Here is a 24,264-nt window from a genome sequence, read left to right as displayed (position 1 = left end):
TGTAAACAGGATAATAAAAAGTGCACTTGTCAATATAAATTCAATCTAATGAGTAGCCATTGATTGAGAGAATATACATATAACAAAGATTGGGGTTTCATAGACATATTTATATGACAACCTCCCTGTGAATTCACTAAAAAATTGGTATAGATAAATAATTTAAATGGTTAAATGTGAAAAAATGTATGTTATAGTCAATGCACTCACTGTTGTGGGTAGTGACAACCATATAAGTTACAAAGTACAAGTAGTTGGGTGCATTGATTAAAATAATAATTGTAATGTTGACATTATTACTTGATAATAGACTAGTAAAGACTTTTTAATATTTAATTTTAAGAAATTAAAAACAACTTCTTGACTATGGAAAAATCATAAATTATATCTTTAAAAACCATCTATAATCTTCGTCCTCTAGTCTTTGACCATGCTAAGGTGTCATGGTCTTCCTCTCAACAATTGGTTTCTCTCGCCAACCTCACCACATGTGAGGGTTGTTCTAGTAAAATAAATTATAAATTGTGAGCATAAAATTATGTTATAGTCAATGAACCTAATGTTTAGTGGCAACAACAATGATGTAAAGTCATAAATATAAGTAGTTAGGTGCATTGATTAAAACATCAACTATAAAGGTCACATTATTGATTGATAATAGACCATGAAAGACTTTTTATTCTTAAATTTATGCATGTTCATTGGATATGGACTAGAAATACTTTCTTTTGAAGAATAAAATGAGTTTAGTTTAGTGAAGTTAACATTTATTATTATTTCATTGTTATTTAATAGGTCTAGTCATATCATTATGCATTGAATAATAGTGACATTGGGGACTATAGGAGGATGTAGAATAATATTGACAATAATAGCTTATATATATAAACAATACATACCCTAATATAAGCAATTACATTGACTTGTTTCATCTATTATTTCAGTTTAATATATTTTGTTCATTGAATTTGAAAGTAGAATATGAACTTCCTTTTTGTATAATTCCTACTTCATTTATTTAAATTAAAGAAACTCCTACTTAAAGTCTAAATAGATTTCAATTGATTCCATCAATTTATTTTTTCTTGTGTCCATTCTCATGAGTAGATATACAAAATATTTTTCTTACTGTTTTTTCCCTCTTCGTATCTTCATAAAACCATGATATAGAAAGATCTATTCTCACATGAGATACTTGATTACATTGAGGTGGTGGTGAAATAAATATATAACACATGGATCTTCTCAATTGAGTATCACTATTGTACTATAGGTGAGACAACTTTTATGAAAATTTTATTTTGATTGTTTATGAGTCAAATATAATTTAATCAAATGATACTTCACTATTTTTGATAAGATCAATTTGTCAAAAGGATAAACACTTTTGTGCATACTATAGATTGATAATGTGCAAATATTCCAAGGAGAGTGTTCTTTAATTCTCAATATAAACATTCACAATAATAACAAAATCATGTTTGAAACTTGATGACAATATCAATATCGCCACACTTAGACTATCAAACTATACACATGTTTATAATTAACAAAAATAATAATAATATTTTTTATAATATTCATTATACATAAGCATTCAAGAAATCATTTAAATTTGAATTAATGAATCTTTTGGTCTTTATATATGATAAAATATTTTAAAAAGTTTACAAACAAACAGTTATAAATATTAAATTTATATTTATTGGTTTTTGAAGTTCGATATATATCATATAACAAGACCAGTACGTAAACAATGAATAGACAACATAAAAGCATTCGTGTAGTAATGAACGGGATTTGCGCCATAATACCGTAATACAAGACATTGAAAACACAGAACAGAATAAGGCTCGAACGTTCAGGGCATATTTTTGCTTAACCTACTTGGCAAACTAAGACCTCATAATCTTTTGTTGCAAATGCAAGGAAACAGAAACTTCAAAATCTTATCAACCGTCTCGAAGTATTTCCTTCTCCATCCCTTTCTCACTGCAAGCAATAACATTACACAGGAAAAACTTGCTACATGTGACAGTAACAGTCCAACCTCATACCATATTATTTGATTTCTGTCATCTTCATTTCTGTCTTCCAAACCATTTGGAGGAGGATGGGGAGCAAACTCTTGCCAAGCGCATTTCTTTGGAAGAGGGCATCCTTCCAAATATAGATTTCCAGAATAGAATGTTTTATCAAAGGTGCTCATCTGCCCTCCTTGAGGTATGCTACCAGATAAGTTGTTGTTGGACAAATTTAAGTACGCCAATAAAGTCAACAATTGCATTTTAGCGGGAATCCTCCAGAAATCCTGTTTGTCGAGAGATCCATTGACTTTAGTTTTCTCATTTCCCCAAAACTGGATGGAATAATTCCATCCAGTTTATTCATTGATATTTAGATACTTCAACACCTTCAACTTTCCAAAATCCAATAGAATTTCTCTACTTAATTGATTATTGCAGAGATCTATGCCTGTAAAGGTTGAAAAAATATACATGTAATGCCGTTCTGAGCCTTTCATAGTCATGTCTGATGATTGATGCTGAGATCTTCACTTCAAATTCCAGCTCCACTGCTCCATTTCCACCATTCTATAAATAATTTTTAGAATACTTCAGTTTAGGAGTAGTTTAAACAAGAAGCATGCTGTACATATGGCATGCATTAGATGATATTTTTGGATGCATTTTTGTCTAATCTTAGTTACTTCTTCTCCCATCCTTAATCATAGGCATGGAATAATGCTAAAACTACTATCAGAACTCCTGATCTATATTTTGATCTATGTGTTAGGGATTAGTTTTAACAATTTTTATTTGGATAAATGTATTGGCTGAATAGCAATTTGTAGTTGGAATAATATATCGGTTTTTTTCTCTGCAGTAAAACAGAGCCTTCCTTGTTTTGAATATTATCATTTTTTTTATTGTGTTGCTGCTGTTGTGTGAATCCTACATTTGGTATCAGAGCTGAAGGTGTTTGGAAGACAGCAACATGGCTCACAATTTGCGAATCCCAGAGTTTGATGGAGTTGATTACCAATATTGGTCAATCAAGATGAAGACTTTTTTGATTGGGAAAGATTTTTGGGAGATCGTTGAATCTGGATATGAAGAGCCTGCAGATTATAATACTCTCCAACCTAATGATAGGACATTGAAGAAAGAAGCTGAGAAGAAGAATGCAATGGCATTGTTTCACATTCAGATGGCTCTTGATAAGAGTTTGTTTTCTCGAATTGCTGATGCACAGACAACAAAAGAGGCCTGGAAGACTCTAAAAGATGCTTACCATGGCAATGATCAGATCAAGGTTGTGAAGCTACAAACCTTGAAAAGAGAATATGAGAACTTGAAGATGAAGGAGACAGAGAGTGTGGGAGATTTCTGTGTGAGAGTGAAAGATGTGACTCATAAAATGGCCACTTTGGGTGAATCTATTGCTCAAGAGCAAATAATACAAAAGGTATTGAGATCTCTAACCCCAAGATGGAATATTGTAGTAATTGCCATAGAAGAAAGCAAAAATTTAGCTACCATGGAGTATGATGAATTGGTTGGATCTCTTATATCACATGAGGATAGAATAAGGGACACATCTATCAGTGTTAATGAGAAGGCTTTTGCTTCCCAATTGCAAATTTCTAAGAACGATGGTGCTAGCAGCAGTAGTAACAACAACAAAGGCTCGGGAAGGGGCCAAAATCAAAAATTTTCAAGAGGACCTAGAGGAAGAGGAGGTGCTCAAGGAGGCAGAGGTAGAGGCAGATTTGATAAAAGGAACATCCAATGCTATCATTGCAATAAGTATGGACATTTTGAGAGAGAGTGTAGACTGAAATCAGGTAACAATAGTGCAAATTATGCCCAACAAGATGAGGATCCTTCCTCGGGTAATTTATTTTTGTGTTATGGGAAAGGTGAAAGTACTGTGAATGATGTTTGGTATTTGGATTCTGGATGCTCTAACCATATGTCTGGCAACAGAGAAATATTTTCAAAGCTTGATGATAGTTACAGATCCAATATTACCCTTGCTAATAACAATACTGTGGATGTTGCGGCCAAAGGAGCCATGGATGTTCAGACAAGGGAAGGTATGAAAAGTGTTCAAGATATATATTATACTCCCAAGTTAAAGCATAATTTATTTAGTGTTGGGTAGCTATGTGAGAAGAATTATAGAGTGGTATTTGAGAACATGCACTGTACTATCTATGATAAGAATCAAAAAACTAAAGTGATTACAGTTGTTCCTATGACAAAGAATAGGATGTTTCCTTTGAAGTTTGGTCAAAATGATAATCAGCTTGTCAATATGGCTTATGAGGATAAAAGTTGGTTGTGGCATCTCAGGTATGGCCATTTAAATTTCAATAGTTTGAAGAATCTAACATCAAATGCATTAGTTCTTGGATTGCCTAAGGTTGAAGAGCATAAACAGATTTGTGAAGGGTGTGCAAAAGGGAAACATTCAAGGGAATCATTTCCAAAAGGCAATGCATGGTGGGCCCAATACCCACTTCAACTTATTCATTCAGATATTTGTGGTCCAATGCAAACACAAAGTTTGGATAAGTCGTCATATTTCATTACTTTTATTGATGATTACTCACGCATGTGTTGGGTATATTTTTTGAAGACTAAAGATGAAGCCTTTGATACATTCAAGAAGTTTAAAGCTCATGTAGAGAATGAGAAAGGGAACACAATAAGATGTTTGAGAATAGATCGAGGAGGAGAATTTTGCTCAATTTATTTTTAGAATTTTTGTGAGATGAATGGCATCAAAAGACAACTCACAACTGCATACACACCCCAACAGAATGGAGTGGCTAAAAGGAAGAATTGTATAGTGGTAGAAATGGCAAGGAGCATGTTACAAACCAAAGGTTTGAACAATTGTTATTGGGCTAAATCAGTAGCTACAGCCGTATATATTCTCAACAAGAGTCCTACAAGTGCCCTCCACAAGATGACTCCATATGAAGTATGGTATGAGAAAAAGCCTAATGAAAATCATTTTAAAGTTTTTGGTTGTTTGGCTTATGTTCACATCCCTAATCAGAATAGGCAAAAGCTAGATGCTAAAAGTGAATCATGTATTTTTGTGGGCTATAGTGAGGAAAGCAAAGCTTATAGATTATTCAATCCTATTACTAATAAGATTGTTGTTTCAAGAGATGTGATTTTTGATGAAGGGGGAGTTTATGGTCATCAAAAACAACATGTTGGAAAGCCAAAATCAGTCTTGGATGATGATGATATTGCTGATAATGATAATGAGCAGCCAGCTAATGGTTCTACTTCAAGATCACCAAGCCCACCAAAAAACCCCTCACCAATACCAAGAGCAAGTCCATCCTCTAGTCCTCCAAGGAAGGTAAGAAGATTGAGTGATATTTATGAGAGGTGTCAAAATCAAGCACATGAAGAAGATCCAATAGGTGAGACAGTAAATTTTGCATTACTTGCTAAGGCTGATTTTGAGCCATCATGTTTCGAAGATGCATGTGCTAATGAGGTTTGGATGCAAGAAATTAATGAAGAGATGGATTCCATTGATAGGAATGAAACATGGGAGCTTGTAGATCTTCCACATAAGAAGAAGAAGATTGGCACAAAATGGGTCTATAAGACCAAGTATAATAGTGATGGGAGTGTTGAAAGACACAAGGCAAGATTGGTTGCTAAAGGTTTTACTTAAAGGTATGGCATTGATTATGAAGAAAATTTTGCACCAATAGCAAGACAAGAAACTATTAGGATGCTAATCTCTCTTGCAGCTCAAAAGAAATGGAGTATTCATCACATGGATGTGAAAAGTGCTTTCTTGAATGGGTACTTAGAAGAAGAGGTATATGTGGGACAGCCACAAGGTTTTGAGATTCAAGGCAAAGAAGATTATGTCTACAAGTTGAAGAAGGCTTTGTATGGCCTCAAGCAAGCACCACGTGCATGGTATGCAAGAATTGATGGATATTTTAAGCAGAATGGCTTTCAAAGAAGTAAAAGTGAACCTACCCTTTACTACAAACAAGAAGGTAATGATATTCTCATTGTGAGTTTGTATGTTGATGATTTGTTATATATGGGTAGTAGTTCAAAGATGAAAGATGAATTTAAAGTTGCTATGATGAATGAGTTTGAGATGAAAGATTTAGGTCTCATGAAGTACTTTCTTGGCATGGAGGTTTATCAAGGTAAAGAAGAAATTTTTATTTGTCAAGAAAACTATGCAAAAGATATGTTGAAAAAATTTGATATGGCTGATTGTAAACCTCTTTCCACTCCAATTGCTCATGGAGTTACATTATGTAGAGATGATGGTGCTAAAATTGTTGATGAGACATTATACAGAAGCATTGTGGGGAGTTTGATGTTTTTAACTCACACAAGGCCTGATATTGCTTATTCAGTTTCATTGGTTTCAAGGTATATAAAAAATCCATCAGAGGAACATATGAAGGCAGCCAAGAGAATTTTGAGGTATGTGAAAAGCACGGTAGATTTTGGCATTCACTATTCTTCTAATAAGTTTGAGCTTGTTGGCTTTAGTGATTCAGATTGGGGAGGTTGTTTGGATGACCGAAAACCTACATCTGGTAATTGTTTTTCTTTGGGTTCTGGTTTAATTACATGGAGTTCAAAGAAGCAAAGTATGGTTGCTCTCTCTTCTACAGAAGCGGAATATGTTGCGGTCACTTCAGCTGGCACACAAGCTTTATGGCTTAGAAAGCTTCTTGAAGAAATTGGAGAGATACAGGTTCAGTCTACTGTGATTTTTTGTGACAACATAAGTGCCATTAAATTGGCCAAGAATCCGGTTCATCACAGCAGGACCAAACACTTTGATCTTAAACAACATTTTATTAGAGATTTGGTACAAAATAAAGCGGTTGAGTTGAAGTACATTAGCACAAAGGAGAAAATTGCAGACATCTTCACAAAGGCAGTTACAAAAGATCAGTTTTTGGTACTCAGAGATTAGATTGTGAGTCCTCTCAGCATCAAGGGGGAGTATGAAGATTGATGCTGAGATCTTCACTTCAAACTCCAGCTCCACTGCTCCATTTCCACCATTCTATAAATAATTTTTAGAATACTTCAGTTTAGGAGTAGTTTAAACAAGAAGCATGTTGTACATATGGCATGCATTAGATGATATTTTTGGATGCATTTTTGTCTAGTCTTAGTTACTTCTTCTCCCATCCTTAATCATAGGCATGGAATAATGCTAAAACTACTGTCAGAACTCCTGATCTATATTTTGATCTATGTGTTAGGGATTAGTTTTAACAATTTTTATTTGAATAAATGTATTGGCTGAATAGCAATTTGTAGTTTGAATAATATATCAATTTTTTTCTCTGCAGTAAAACAGAGCCTTCCTTGTTTTGAATATTATCATTTTTTTTATTGTGTTGCTGCTGTTGTTTGAATCCTACAATGTCAAACTCATCGTGAGAGGAAACTTGATATATAAGAGGCTCAACAGGGCCAATCCCACTATATGACTTAATCCTATTGTCTTTTGTAATTACATGAAATGGATTCAACCGATCAAATAATACATGGCCATCTTCTCCAGATAAACTCATTGCTTGTAGAGATGAAATGTTAGGGGGAATAGAACCTGATATTCTGTAGATGAAAGGTTTAAGACCTGGAATTGTTTCAATTGGACAATTTTTGAAGAAATGCTACCATTGAAGCTGTTGGAAGTATCAGGGTTCTCAGAGGGGGGGTTTCACACTATTAAATTATCCCAAAATCTGGTTTCAGTAATTTTTAATTCACAATTTACAGCAGTGGAGAAATCAAACTATACTGAAATGTAAACATACTGAATAATATCAACTCAAAGAAAGAAGAGACACCAATTTTGTCCCGAGTGGAAAACCCTCGAAAATCCTCACGGTTTCGTCATAGGGAGAAAAACCACTCCATGAACTTGTATTCTTTATTGAGTTCCAACTCTTTTACAATCAGCAGCTTCTACTGCTCAAGGTATTTAACCCTTTTATCAGTGCTATAATTACAACCTTATATACACATATAAATGTGTATGCATGACATTTATACATGCATACAAGTTTATAATAAGACTTTTAGTCTTTACAAACTGTTCTGAAATATAAGTCTTTTTTCTTCTTTTTTCAATTGATACATTTAATTTACAAATGATCTCTATATTTATAGGGATAAAATTCGAAACTGATAAGTTACATGAACCTAACTAAACCAGTTAGGGTTGTTCAAAAACTTCTTTTAAAATGTTGTTTGAGAAACTAACTTCAAAACAGTTTAGTTTCTTATTTGTTCCTGTCTCAAAAAAATTGATAACCATTATAAGTTTCCAAACTGAACACAAATATTTCATGTTTGAGATCCTCAAGAAAAGTTTTATAGAATGCCATTTTGGAACCCCAAAAAATATTATACAACTGTAATTGTCTGCCATTTCTTTTTCAACCTGAACAAAATCTTTTTGAAGCTCTTTCAAACATTGGAACAGTAAGTCTATTGTTTTATTTTTAAGAACCGTTTGAAGTTTTTTTCACTGGTTTCAATAAAAATACTTCAACATATTATCCAAGGTTTTATTTCAAAGAAAAACTTTTCACCATGTGAGAACCGTTTATCACACTGAAACACATAGAAGAATAACACATAAAATTTCATATGTCTTTCAAAAATCTGAAACCCCTAACATCTTGTAGAAAATTTTTGAAGATTAAATGAAAACCCTTTTCTTTCTTTTTTCTGAAAAAAATTGTTGTGTTGTTCTTTTTAAAGAAAGAATAAAATTTCTTTTAAACACAAAACAGTGATGATGAAATTTCGTAGAAAAAGCTTTTCATACTTTAGTGTTTTGTTTAATATAAATAACAAATTTGACTGTAATTTTTGAAGCTTTATTTAACGTATTGTTCGAAAACAAATGAAGAAAGACAGAATTTGTCTCTTCCCCCAAAAAAATGACATTTTTATCTCCTTTAAGGATTTGAATAACTTCATGACATACCTGAAGATTATGTCTATTTTACCTGAAAACCTTTTATCTTTTTGCCTTTGAATCCACATTCAACTTGAAGAAATAGCAACATTATTCCTCTTGTTCAGGCACATAAAAGGAGAAAACAAATAGGTTTGTACAAAAAATTAGTATCATGGAATAAAACTTCGTCCTTTCATAATGCTGAACACATAAAACATTTCTTGCAAGCATATTCATGCAACCATAAATATATTGCCTTTAGTGAACGGAGATTAACAAAATTTCATGCCAAGAACCGGAAAAAAAAATTCATTTCACTATCAAGGGACTGTCCAATACGTTCTTCCATGGAGAATAAACTTGCAATGATAGCAAAAGAAATCGTTCTCTGATCCATAAATTTACAAAGAGTAAATAAGAAAACCTCATGATTCACCTTGCGAAAGTTTCTTTGAACCTAAATGAGCACCCACGAAGAAAACTATAGTTAAATGACATCTCAATTCCGCCACAACATTGTAACACTTGGCAAAGACTGCGATGAGTAATAAATTATACATCCTTTATGTTAGTGTTATTATCTTTTATGCTGCCATCAACAAACCTTTTTATTTGCCATGTTTTAATGCTACATTTCAAATATTTTTCCACCTTTTTATTTGCCAACTTTCAAAACCTTTTCATTTTTGTCAACTTTCAAATATGGCCAACAATCTCCCCCATTTTTTATGCAAAAATTTTCACCATCTCATATATACAAGATGAAAAGAAAAATCAACTTATACGTACAAGATAATATTGTCTCATATATACAAAGTGACTTTGAAAAAATAATTCCAACTTATATATACAAGATAACGAACAGAAATATAATGGATTTACCATGAAATGCTGATCCATATCACTGAAACCAACTAACCTGAATCAACCACAAACTGAGAAATCAAATCTGAAACCAATAAACCAATCTATGAAACCAAACCTCTGAACCAGCTAAAATCAACCTATGTGAAATGCTAATTACTCCCTCAAAATTTTTGCATCAAAAATTGACCACCTACTTTTCATGAATGCTTTCTGTGAAAGGAGCAAAAAATTATCATAGAATAGTTATTAGGAAGAGTTTTTATGCAAGTATTGATAGAGAGAAAACTCCCAATCATGTTCTCAAATGTTCAAACAGTTCTCTTGGTAGTGCCTTAGTAAAAATGTCAGCTACCTATCCTTGAGTAGGAACATAAACCAATTTGAATTCATTATTTTGAACTTTATCTCTCAAGAAATGAAGTTTGATGGCTACGTGTTTTGTGCGTGAGTGCATAACAGAGTTTTTGCTTAATTGAATAGCACTCATGTTATCACACATTATTAAAATAGGTTTTGAAACCTGAATGCCCAAATTGAATAACTAATAATCCATCCAAATTAATTGAGTATAGCATGTTGTAATCGCACCATATTCAGATTCACAAGTGGATAGAGTTACACAATCCTATTTTTTACTATGCCAAGCAACCAGACACTCACCAAGAAAGAAAGCTGCACCACTGGTGCTCTTTTTATCATCAAATCTACCCCAATCTACATTAGTATAACCAATAAGAGTAAAATCGTTGCTGTGAGGATACCATAAACCATAATCAAGAGTGCCTTGAATGTATTTCAGTATTCTATGCACTGTGTTAAGATGTGATTGCTTTGGATCAGATTGAAATCTTGACACCATACTTATAGCTTGCATTATATCAGGTCTAGATGTAGTTAGATATAGAAAACTTCCAATCATAGATCTGTAAAGAGTCTAATTAACAAAAGGTGAATCATCATTCTTCATTAGTTTACAACCAGTTTCCATAGGAGTGCTAACAGGTTTGCATTTAGACATATTAAATTTTCTCAACATTTCTTTGGCATATTTAGTTTGAGATAGAAATAATCCATGTTCAAGTTGTGAAACTTGTAAACCAAGAAAAAATGTAAGCACACCTAACATTGACATCTCAAAATCTAATTCCATGACTTTTGAAAAATGTTTTGCTAAATCATCATTAGTAGACCCAAAAATGATGTCATCCACATAGATTTCTACAACCAAAATGTCATCATTTATAACTTTGATATACAAAGTGTTGTCTTCCTTTCCAAGAGAAAAACCATTTGAAATTAAATGTTTATCCAACTTGGAGTACCAATCCCTAGGAGCCTGTTTTAAGCCATAAAAAGCCTTTTTCAGTCAGTAAACATAATCAAGTTTGTTAGAAGATTCAAAACCTTTTGGCTATTCCATATATACCTCCTCTTCAGGATACCCATTTAAGAAGGCATTTTTAACATCCATCTGGTACACAGTGAATTTCTTATGACTAGAATAAGCAAGAAAAGTTCTAATTGATTCCATTCTTGCAACTAGAGCAAAGGTTTCATTGAAATCAATCCCTTCTTGCTGAGCATAGCCTTGACAAACAAATATAGCTTTATTTCTAACCACTTTACCTTCTTAACTTAGTTTATTACAAAATATCCACTTTCCACCTATGACATTTTTGTCACTAGGTCTGGGAACAAGTTCCCAAGTCTTATTTTTATCTATTTGATTTATCTCTTCCTACATAGCTTTTTGCCAACAAGAATCTGATACAGCTTTAGTAAGATTCTTTGGTTCAAAGTTAGCTATTAAGTAGAAATGTTCAGCAATATTTTCCTGTCCTCCTATTTTGGCTTTTCTTCTAGTTAGAATTCCCTTCTCTACATCTCCAATAACTTGAGACTCGGGATGTCTCTTAGCTATTATTCTAGAAGAGGTTTTTATTTTTGAACCAATACTAGTTATTTTAGGACTTGAACAATTTTCTTGTTCAGTTTCATTAGCCAGTTCATTTTCATTAGTTAGTTCATGTTTATCATTTTCAGCATGTTCATCATGTACTATTTCTTATCTCTAAAAAGATGAATCTTCGCGGTCTTCTTGACCATTACAACACACAAAATTTTCATCAAATATGACATTTATAGCTTCCACTATTTTGTTCAGCCTTTTATTAAAGCATTTATAGGCTTTGTTGTGCGTGGAATACCAAAGAAAGATCCCTTCATCAGACCTTGAGTTAAAATTTTCTAAAGAATCATCGTTCTTTTTGATAAAGCATTTGCAACCAAAAATCTTAAAATTCTTGACATTTGTTGTTTACCATTCCATAATTCATATGAAGTGTAAGCAGTTCTAACTCTGATTTGTACTCTCTTTAGAATTTAAATAGCTATATGAACACCTTCTTTCCAAAATTTATCAAGTAGTTTTTCTTCATTTAACATGGTTCTAGTCATTTTTTTTACTGTTCTATTCTTTCTTTCAACAACACCATTTTGTTGTGGTGTCCTAACAGTAGAGTATTGTCTTTTTATTCCATGCTTCTCACAATACTCAACGAATTCTTGAGAGATGAATTCTCCTCCCCTATCTGATCTCAAACATTTCAATTTTAAATCAGTTTCTCTTTCTACCATTTTCTTGAAAATTTTGAAGCATTCAAAAGCTTCTGATTTATGTTTCAAAAACATCACCCAAACCATTCTTGAATAATCATCTATAAATAGCATGAAATATTTTTTACCATTTAGAGAGGTTGTTTTAGTTGGACCACACAAATCAGTATGCACTAATTCAAGTGGGCTATTTGACAAGTATTCTTTTGTTTTAAAAGAAACTCTTGTTTGTTTGCCTTTAACACACTCTTCACAAATATTTATTGGTTTGGTAATCTGTGGTAGACCTCTAACCTTTTTATTCTTGCTGATTTTGGAAAGATTATCAAAGTTTAAATGTCCCAGTCTTTTGTGCCATGGCCAATTTTCTTCTACTTGACTCATTAGACAAGTATTAACTAATGAAGTTTCTTGGACAGTTGAATCTATTAGGTTATAGAGATTACCATTTGTTCTCAACCCACTTGCAATGACTCTATTCTTTCCTTTTTTTATATAACAACCTTTTGCATCAAAAAAAATAGAATATCCACTATCACAGATCTAACTTACACTTAGCAAGTTATGTTTTAAACGTTCAACAAAGTACACATCATGAATTTGTGTCTTTATTTAAAATTATTGAGCCTTTTCCAGTAATGTGAGCTCCTGAGTTATCACCAAATCAAACAAACCCTCCATCAAAAATTTCTAGGGTTTTGAATTTATTTTTACACCCAGTCATATGGTGTGAATAGCCACTATATTATACCCACATTGCAAGTTTTTGAGCGAATAGAGTTGTTTCAACAATTAAAGACTTTTCTATTGTCCTTACTTGCTTTCAGATTTGTTTTGCTCTCGTATTCAATTTACATTGATTTGCATAGTGACCATAATGAAAGCATTTAAAACACCTAACCACTTTTCTTTTTCCTTGATTAATGCTATTTTCACAAAAGATAGGCTTGTGTCCAAAAATATTGCAGTTAAAACAGTAATCATTGAAAAAGAACTTTCTTTTTTGACTAGTAGATTCTTCAGATGAACTCTGCAAGATATTTAATTTTTTATCCTTTTCTTCAAGCAAGAGATTTTTATTTTCTATGATCATATTTGCTTCATTTAACTCTTCTTGAAGTTTTTGATTTTCAATTTCTTGACTAGAAATCAACTTTTTTAATCTTTTGAGTTCTTGCAAAGATTTCAAAAGTTCTTCTTCTAGATCTACTTCTACATCTGAATCAAATGAGGATTTAGATTCACTAGGTTCAAGTTTAGAGGTATGGACTATTTCGGCCATGAATAGTCTTTCCCCTTCTTCATCAACATCACTGGATTCTTCATTTCAATCTTCTTTTGAAAGAAGACTTTTCTTCTTGTAATCCTTGAATCTTTTATTCTGATTCCAAGGCTTCTTTTTAGAAAAAATTTCAGTTTTCTCATCACAATCATCAAGTTCAACATTTGGGCACTTTGCAGCAAAGTGTCCTAATTGACAACAACTGAAACATTTAGGTTTACATTTATATTTCTTTCTCATTCTTCTAACCAGCAATGCTTCTAAAGCATTAGTTAGATCTAAGTCACTCTCATCATGTTTTACAGCTTTAAAAGCTGATTCTTTTGATGAGGAACTAGCTTTATGGCTAATCCTCATTCCATATGCAGTTAATGTGCCTTGAAGTTGATGCAAGGTCATTTTTGAAAAACTTTTCTTCTCTTCTAAAGTGGATATTTTTGTTTCAAATTTAGGTACCACTGACCTAATGACCTTTGAGACTACATCATGTTCTTCTATCTCTTCACCTAGACCCTTTCTAGCATTCACTACTTCATCAACTCTTAAGAAGTATGCAGCAATAGTTTCATCTTCATTAATTTTCAGATTGTCAAACTATGTTTTAAGAGTTATCAATTTAGACTCTTTTACTTTCTCATCTCCTTGATATATTGTTTCAAGTTTGACCCATATATCATTAGCTGACTTGCAATAATTTTTTTTAGCAAAAACATCTCTAGAGAGACCACAGAGAAGGGCATATCTTGCCTTTTTATCCAACTCAAATTTTAGTTGTTCATCTACATTAGTAGGGATTGTTGTTGGGATAGTGTATTTTGATATAACAATATTCCACATCCTTACATCTAAGGAATATATGAAGGCTTCCATCATAACTGTATAGAAAACATAATTGTTTCCATCAAATAGTGGAGCCCTATTAAGAGAAGCTCCTTCAGATTGTGCCATGACTTCTAATATATATCCCTAGAACTATTCCAAAAGGAATCCTATGCTTTGATACCACTTGTCAAAAGTATTAGGGTTCTGAGAGGGGGGGTTGAATCAAAACACTATTAAATTATCCCAAAATCTAATTTCAATAATTTTTAATTCACAATTTACAGCAGTGGAGAAAACAAATTGTACTAAAATGTAAACATATTGAATAATATCAACTCATAGAAAGAAGAGACAACAATTTTGTGCCAAGTGGAAAACCCTAAAAAATCCTCATAGTTTAATCATAGGGAGAAAAACCACTCCATGAACCTGTATTCTTTATTGAGTTCCAGCTCTTTTACAATCAACAACTTCTACTGCTCAGGGTATTTAACCCTTTTATCAGTGCTGTAATTACAACCTTATACACACATATACATGTGTATGTATGACGTTTATACATGCATACAAGTTTATAATAAGACTTTTAGTCTTTCCAAACTGTTCTGAAATATAAGTCTTCTTTCATCTTTTTTCAACTCATACATTTAATTTACAAATGATCTCTATATTTATAGAGATAAAATTTGAAACTAATAAGTTACATGAACCTAACTAAACTAGTTAGGGTTGTTCAAAAACTTCTTTTAAAATATTATTTGAGAAACCAACTTTAAAATAGTTTAGTTTCAGATTTGTTCCTGTCTCAAAAAAACTGATAACCATTATAAGTTTCCAAACTGAACACGAATATTTCATGTTTGAGATCCTCAAGAAAAGTTTTATAGAATGCCATTTTGGAACCCCAAAAAATATTATACAACTATAACTGTCTGCCATTTCTTTTTTGACCTAAACAAAATCTTTTTGAAGCTCTTTTAAACATTGGAACAGTAAGTCCGTTGTTTTATTTTTAAGAACCGTTTGAAGTTCTTTTTACTGGTTTCAATAAAAATACTTCAACCTATTATCCAAGGTTTTATTTCAAAGAAAAACTTTTCACCATGTGAGAACCGTTTATCACACTGAAACCCATAAAAGAATAACACATAAAATTTCATATGTCTTTCAAAAATCTAAAACCCTTGACATCTTGTAGAAAAATTCTGAAGATTAAATGAAAACCCTTTTCTTTTTCTTTTTTTTTTGAAAAAAATTGTTGTGTTGTTCTTTTTAAAGAAAGACTAAACTTTCTTTTAAACACAAAACAGTGATGATGAAATTTTGTAGAAAAACTTTTCATACTTTAGTGTTTTTTTTAATATAAATAACAAATTTGACTATAATTTTTGAAGCTTTATTCAACGTATTCTTCGAAAACAAATGAAGAAAGATAGCATTTTTCTCTTCCCCAAAAAAAATGACATTTTTATCTCCTTTAAGGATTTGAATAACTTCATGACATACCTGAAGATTATTGTGTATTTTACCTGAAAACCTTTTACCCTTTTGCCTCTAAATCCACATTCAACATGAAGAAATAGCAACATTATTCCTCTTGTTCAGGCACATAAAAGAAGAAAACAAATAGGTTTGTACAAAAAATCAGTATCATGGAATAAAACTTCGTTCTTTCATAATGCTGAACACATAAAACATTTCTTGCAAACATATTCATGCAACCATAAATATATTGCCTTCAGTGAATAGAGATTAAAAAATTTGCATGCCAAGAACCAAAAAAAAAAATTCATTTCACTATCAAGGGACTGTCTGGTATGTTCTTCCATGGAGAATAAACTTGGAATGATAGCAAAAGAAACCTTTCTCTGATCCATAAATTTACATAGAGTAAATAAGAAAACCTCATGATTCACCTATCCAAAGTTTCTTTCAACCTAAATGAGCACCCACAAAGAAAACTATAGTTAAATGCCATTTCGATTCCACCATAACATTGTAACACTTGGCAAAGACTATGATGAGTAATAAATTATATGTTCTAGATGTCAGTGTTATTATCTTTTATGCTGCCACCAAAAAACCTTTTTATTTGCCATGTTTTTATGCCAGATTTCAAATATTTTGCCAACTTTTTATTTTCCAGCTTTCAAAACCTTTTGATTTTTGTCAACTTTCAAATATGGTCAACAGAAGTGATTGTCATTCATCATCAACATTTGAAGTGCTGATAGATATCCAACCGAGCCTAGAATATCCCCATGAAATCTTTTATGCCCAATATCTACCACTCATATTTTCTCACAATTGATGATTGACATGGGGAAGGCTCCACTTAGCTTATTGTTTCTCACAATGAGAGAGCAGGAGCATATCCCATGGGGTATACTTGCATTCAACCTATTATGCCCCAAATTTAACACTTGAATCATCTTATAATTGGAAAAGCATGAAGGAAGGCCTCCATTCAATTTGGTTTTTGAAAAATCTAACTTTTCAAGGTGAGTTAAATTGCACAAACTTCAAGGAATTTTGCCAACAAGAGAATTGTCATTAAGCATCAGGAGCTGTAGATCTAGAGGCCAAGAAGATGATATATTTCTAGTGAAAGCATTCCTAGATACATCAAATACTATCATCCAACAAATTAATCTTGTTGGGACACAAGACTGCCACTGAAATGATTTCTTGAAAGGTTGAACAGGTACAACTGAGGATTGTTCTCCAGTAACCATGAGGGGATTTCCCCAACAATATTGTCAACAGCCAGTGCTAACCTTTGTAGTGAATATTGAGTGAAAATCCAGTTGGGGAATCAACCACCAATACTGCATGAGACTAGACCTACACCTGCTAACTGGAACTGTGGCAGCCAACTTGTGCTAATATTAAGAACACAGTATGGTACATATAAATATTTCAAATCTACAAGGTTTTGAAAAAAACTATCTAAAATAGTAATATGAGAGAGGCAGAGAACCTTTATGGAGGATGGCAGTGCCAACTATGAGGAACTAATGCTCTCAAATAATGAAAAATCATGAGCAAAGAGCAAATTGAGGGAGAAAAGACCAGTGAGTTGAAGACTCGCATTGAACTTGTTGCCAAAAATACACAAGAACTTGAGGAAGGATAGCTTGTTTAAGGAAAGTGGGATTTGTCCAGTAGATTTATTGTAATGGACACTAAGCCTACGAAAAAAGATAAGATTTCTAAAGGAGGTGGATAGAGTGGATCAAAGACAAACATGAATGCAATGATAAACATTCAAATCAATAAGAAAAACACAAAAACATCAAGTCTGCTACAACACTTAATACATAAATAAAATCTATTACAAATCCTTATAATGCTACAACATTCTATCCACTCATGATCCACAATGAGGAACCCAAAATGGGCTCTGCTGATTACAGGCCCAACTTATTCTATTTATAAGTAAATACAAATTAAATGTTATCTTGATTATCCATACAGTCAGTTATTACAATTAATGTTTGACAGTGCTTGGATGGGTAAGGATGCCTTTGGACAGCTACTTGTTTTCTATTGATGGTTGTTTGTTTGTGGTCGTGGATAGCAAGCAGGTGGGAGAAATTACTCTACCAACACTCCCCATTAATTTCTTCCACTAATGCTACTGCATTCATATTTTTTTCCCTTGTCTTAATCACTTTTGATTTTATGGCTTAACTCTTAACCAATGTAATACAAATGGTTTCTAGCTGACCTAAAACTTTGAATTTGAATGGTTTTGGCTAACCACAAACCTCACATAATAGTCATTACAATTGACCACCAAACATCATAAAAATGGTTTCAAATCACCACAAATTTACATGATGGGAAAACTATCATCACTTTGGCTTTTCTCCTTCTTGACCTGTATGAAACTGATTATTGAGTCCATATTAAAAGAAATCCATCTACCAAGATACATGGGTACCCAGTTGCTGTACTCGCCAGTTCTATAGGAATCATTTTCACATACATGGTTCATCAATATGTCAAATCAAAAACCTTTTGGGTGTCAAGCACAACCAATAATGCACCCCATACATTCACATAGCTCATTAACAATCATCAATAATTCAATTTTCATCACTTGGTTGGGGAATATCAATGTAACCAACTTCTATTACATGACCACTATCAAGAAAATCACATCCCTCACAATTAGACAGACAAATTCTTACTTCCAATCCCAACACTTTTATCCAATCAGCACACACATAGAGACCTTTCAATCATGACAACTAACTCACCACCAATCCAACCTACTTTCACTTATTGTAACCACAACTAGCTTCAATAACTATTCTATAGCATCAAACACACATACTTAAAACACAGACATAATAAATATTTACATGATCAATATCTTATGTGCCATGTGCATGTATTCTCTAGCATGCATAGGCTTGCATAGAGATGCTCCAAATCTATAAATGATAGTGTCACATAGCATTAACTCAAACACACTTCAATTTTGACTTCCTTCCTTTCATGACTTCTCTATTTCTCATAGTAGTCTCTCAATTTGTTCTTCTCTTTCTTATTGCAAAAGATAACTTCAAATGCCATTGCCTGTTAGGCTATGATGCACAACACTCTTCACCGATTCTAAAACTTATCAACCTCTCTAGGACTGCCAATATCATCTCCCATTAGCTCTAATACCACTTGAAGGAGGTGGATAGAGTGGATCAAACACAAACATGAATGCAATGATAAACATTCAAATCAATAAGCAAAACACAAAGACATCAAGTTGTGCTACAGCAGTTAAAACATAAATAAAATCTATTACAAATCCTTAGAATGCTACAGCATTCTATCCACTCATGATCCACAACAAGAAACCCAAAATGGGCTCTGTTGACTACAGGCCTAGCTTATTTTATTTACAAGTAAATACACATTAAATGTTATATTGACTATGCATAGGGTTGGCTATCCCAATTAATAATGGATGGTACTTGGATGGCTTAGGATGGTTTTGGACGACAACTTGTCTGCTGCTGATGACTGTTTGTTTGTGGTTGTGGATGGCAAGCAGGTGGGATAAATTACTCTGCCAACAATTTCCTAGATAAGATGGTAGGACTCCTTCGAGTTGATTGATGCTTAAATCTAGATAGCTAAAATTTGTGAGGAAGCAAATTTTAGGGGGAACTATCCCTATCAAGCTATTGTTTTTTAATACCACAAGCTGAAGAGGAGAGAGATTTCTCAAACAGGAATGGATATTACATGTTAATCCAATTCTTTTCAGGACAAGATATTTGAGAAAAGGGAGGTTGCATAAACCACTTGATATAACTCTTCTCTGCATAGTTGGTGTAAGTAGTCAAATTAAGCTGCTCTACATGGCTGGTGACATGACTAGAGGATATTCCTTCCCATGTGGAGAAACAATTGCTTCCATTATTCCATGAACTGAGAATGCCATCAGACACGTTCAAGGCTTCTTTAAAGGAAAGAAGAGCTTGGGATTCCTTAGAAGGACGAATGATTATACCAATACATGGGCTTTTAGATAGGATAATAAAAAATGCAATGAGAAGGGCGATGTTGGTAGAGGCAAACATTGCTTGGCAGAAGTTGCAGACAATAAAGAATTAGTCTTTGAGAGGCACACTGATATAGGATAACCTTCCCACTTATTTAGAATGATAAAGATTTCGCATAGATTGATTTTTACATGGTAAGAAATCAATGGATACATTTTTACATGGCTAGAAATCAATGCTAACACTCAACTATTAGCTATTGACAATTTCAAAGCGATGAGCACCAATAAACTCTCAGAGAAATAAATTGTATAAATGTGTATAGGTAGTATTATAAATTCATTTTAGAGGTTATAATAATAATAAGTTATAAAAGTAGTTATAAATAGCTATCACTCAAGCGTAGATAATGATAGGGAACAATATTTTTTATAAATATGAATACCTAATATATTAGTGATCATATATTTTAGTGGATTTTTTTTAATATAAACATTTAATTTAATTATACATTTTTTTTCCAATTCAATCATTTAATGTTGAAAACCGAATTGATTTGAAATTTTAAATAATGTAAATATGTTGATTAATAACTATTTATTCATATAACTATTCAAATTTAAATTATAAGAAAATAGCTATCATATTAATAAGAAACTACTTTGTGAATAAAGTTCATTTTACAATTTCATTAGATTTTTTACTAATATTATTAATATATTACTTTATAACTTTATTTAAAATTGTGTGTGTGTGTGTGTGTGTGTGTGTGTGTGTGTGTGTGTGTGTGTGTGTTTATTAGTCTATTAAACATTTTAGATTTGATTGTTGAAAATGACTTTTTTCAAAAAAAATAATCAAAGACACCATTATATTTATTTATATGTTAACACATAATATCTATATAGGATAACAAATTACACTCAAAGAAAATTCGAAGAAATATAAATTTTTATTGCAAAAAAGTATTATTAGAGGCATATGGTGGGTTGTTGTTTATTTGCAAAAGTTTATAGTGCTATTAATGTGCTATTAATATGCTAGTTTTTTACATGGGCCAACACCTTTTGACTTCTTTTAATAATCAATAACATTAAAAGTCATACAAGTACATTCAAGAACTCTTTAAAAACTATGTTAAAGCTAAAGAGAAATTTAAAAATAATTAGAGATTTACAATGGCTTAGATCACCAAGCCTTGAGAAGAATTCATTTAATGGGTCCTTATAAATTAGTTGCACCATGTTGCTTATCAAATCCAATGTGTTTATAATAAAAACTACATTGTTAAAGGTAAAGTTAACTAGAGCAAGGAAATTTTCTCTAAAGAAGTTGCAAAGAGAATTTAACTTAAGAGACGTATCCCTGCAACATTGGATAATCTTTCTAATAGTTTACCACAAGCACAACATGGTTCGACAGTGAAAGGTTTTTCAAATACATTTATATGGTTATCATATCACTCTAACATATGCCCTTGATGGTGGAGAAGGGAAGCATGACCACAACCCTCTAGTACATACACAATGAATGTCAAAGTACAGACGTAGATAGACTTTTGAGTTGTTTATGGAGAATGAGGAATTAGTGCATATAAATGTGAAAGGTTGTTTATTGATTATAATTTACTTTTTTCTTTATTGATAGTAACCCTCCAAAATATGTAAAGATTAATTTTTAATGAATTAAAAATATTATATTATAATATAAATAATTCTTTATAGTGATATTTTTATAAATATGAATAATCAATGTTACAATGATAGTATTTTTAGTTGGTATGGCTTTCTAGTTATTTAAGAATTCAATTAAAAATTTTGATGATTGGTTGTTGAAAAAAAATTGGTAGGTTGAAATATTAGCTTACATAAATATTCATTACTTGATATGATTAATATTATTTTAAAATTTAACATTTGATTATAAGAAAGGTTCCCAAAGCGGATTATAAATTGATAACAATTCATAAACTTTTAACCTTATATTTAAATACAATATTAAAGTAGTTTTCTCAAGTTTTTCATCTCCATTAGATTAATCTACCACTGCAACATAAAAAAATTCTTCATCTTGTTCATCAAAATCACTTTTAGAACCATCTTCTTCAAAAATACATAATAAGATTTCTTACCTTTTCCTTTGCAGTCTTTGTCATCTCAGTTGTCTCTCCTTTCTTGGTATTTCTTGTCTTTCCTCTCCTCATTTTCACCTCTTTTAGGACATTTTGTACTAATATGACCAACTTTGTTACATGTAAAATAGATTATAGGAAGTTTACCTTTGTATTTGTCTTCTCTTGGTAGCCTTCTTGCCAATAATGCTTCTAACTCATCCAAATCATCATCTGATTCAATGTAACTATTCACAAGCTTACTATTTGAATTTTTTCTCTTTTTAGACCCATCAAGGGTTACTTGAGACTTGAAAACACATTCAATACTAGAAAGTGTGTAGTTATCAAAATTTCACAATTGCATTTAATCTACCAACAAAACTATTCAAGGACAGATCATTAGTAGGTGTACATTGTATTACTAGGAGTGTTCATGTTAGAGGTCTTTATAATATTCTATTAGAATGGCATATCAACTAAATGATTTACAATATGATGATTAGGTCAACCTTAATTAAAGGATTTTATTGTCATAATAGTTAGAAAGTAATAGCTAGGTTGATCAGATAAAATATAATGCACTTTTCTTGTTCATATCTCCTTTTGGCTCATTCCTAGTTTATTGTCAACTAGACTTCATCATATTATCCATCTCTGATATGCTTGGTAGATCTTCAATTAGTCACTCTTTCAACAACTTCTTACTATTCCTCTACAACTCCATTCTTCACTTGTTCTAAAAAATGCACTAATTGAACAAATAGCATAAAACATCTCTTGTATCTCCTTAAGTAGGTATCTTTGGTCTTTTTCCTCTTAAAAATAACCATAGATCTTAGGTTTTATTAGATTCATTCAATCTTCCCATCATTTTGTCATTCTTCTTCTTCTCTTGAAACTTATGGAAAGTTCCCAATAAATTATTTCTATAGATTTCTTAACAAACTCAATTCACTCATTAAATACATGTCATCTCATCAATCCTAATCTTTTAGACATTCTTACCAATCTTAAAATTCAACTATGTTGGCCTCAAATATTCATTCTTTCACAAAGTGTTAATTTACTGACACTAGGTCATTAATATGTTCTTTGACTTGTTCATCAATAGGTAGTTTGGCCTCTACTATTCTATCTTTCTCAACTTACACTAGCTCACTTGACCTTTACTATGCTCGATTGCTACTTCATTTCATCTCATTTGGCCACTTCTATCACTCGACTAAAACTATTGTGCTTGGCTATCCTTAAGTTCTATAATCTTCTACTTCAACTTCGATATTGACCTAGTAAATTGTTACTCAACAATGCTTAGCATTTTGACTTATATCAGCTCATCTCTTCTCTAGTTCAACTCATTTGTCTTCTTCACTTCATATAATGATCAAACAACACATTATCTTGTCAAATACTAACTGTTCAAGTCTCTATTGTAGTTCCATCATACTTCTCTTTATTCAACAACTTCACTAGTTCATCTAATTATATCTCTTTTCAAATCCTCTTCATTAATTAAATTGATATGGCACTCTACTTTGTTATAAAATGTCTTACCAGTAAGGTTTGACATCAATTAAAATATAAGAATTGTTCTAATTGTAGTTTCCAATTTATAAAACTCATTGCAAAAATTAACAAATTGCAAATGAGGAACTCTTAATGATTCATCTTGATCATGGGATGAGTGAGAAGAGTTATGCTCCATTAGAGGATTGAGATCTTGAGGAAATATGTTAGTGTCATCATGAGTCCTAGGAGGAATTTTTTGATCAAAAGAGCCCATGAGTCTATGGATTCTCCTAACATGAATACTATAGGTTGGATGTAATGTAATTAAACTCATACAAGGGAGAACACAAAAGGAAACTCTAATGAGATCTAGCCACAAAAATTTGAGGAAAAGTATAAAAAGACATATCTAACCATACACAAAATATAGCTAATATATATCTCTAAGATGAAAAAGAAAAAAAATGGTTCACCACAAAAAAAGAAAATAATCTAACTCCAAAAAGAAAACTTGGGGGATGTGCTAGGTTTCCCAAAAG

The 24,264-nt window shown here is 32.0% G+C and overlaps 1 pseudogene; it reads right to left on the bottom strand.

The window, feature by feature from the left end:
• Positions 1-1,903: 1,903 nt before the first annotated feature.
• Positions 1,904-20,181, bottom strand: LOC149528454 (receptor-like protein EIX2; annotated as a pseudogene).
• Between the last annotated feature and the right edge of the window lie 4,083 nt (positions 20,182-24,264).

Source organism: Cupressus sempervirens, chromosome 11 (genome assembly GCF_028749045.1).
Source record: "Cupressus sempervirens isolate cs-2001-9-10 chromosome 11, ASM2874904v1, whole genome shotgun sequence".
Classification (NCBI taxonomy): domain Eukaryota; kingdom Viridiplantae; phylum Streptophyta; class Pinopsida; order Cupressales; family Cupressaceae; genus Cupressus; species Cupressus sempervirens.
Note: the sequence above shows the minus strand (reverse complement) of the source record. Positions and strands in the feature narration are given on the sequence as shown.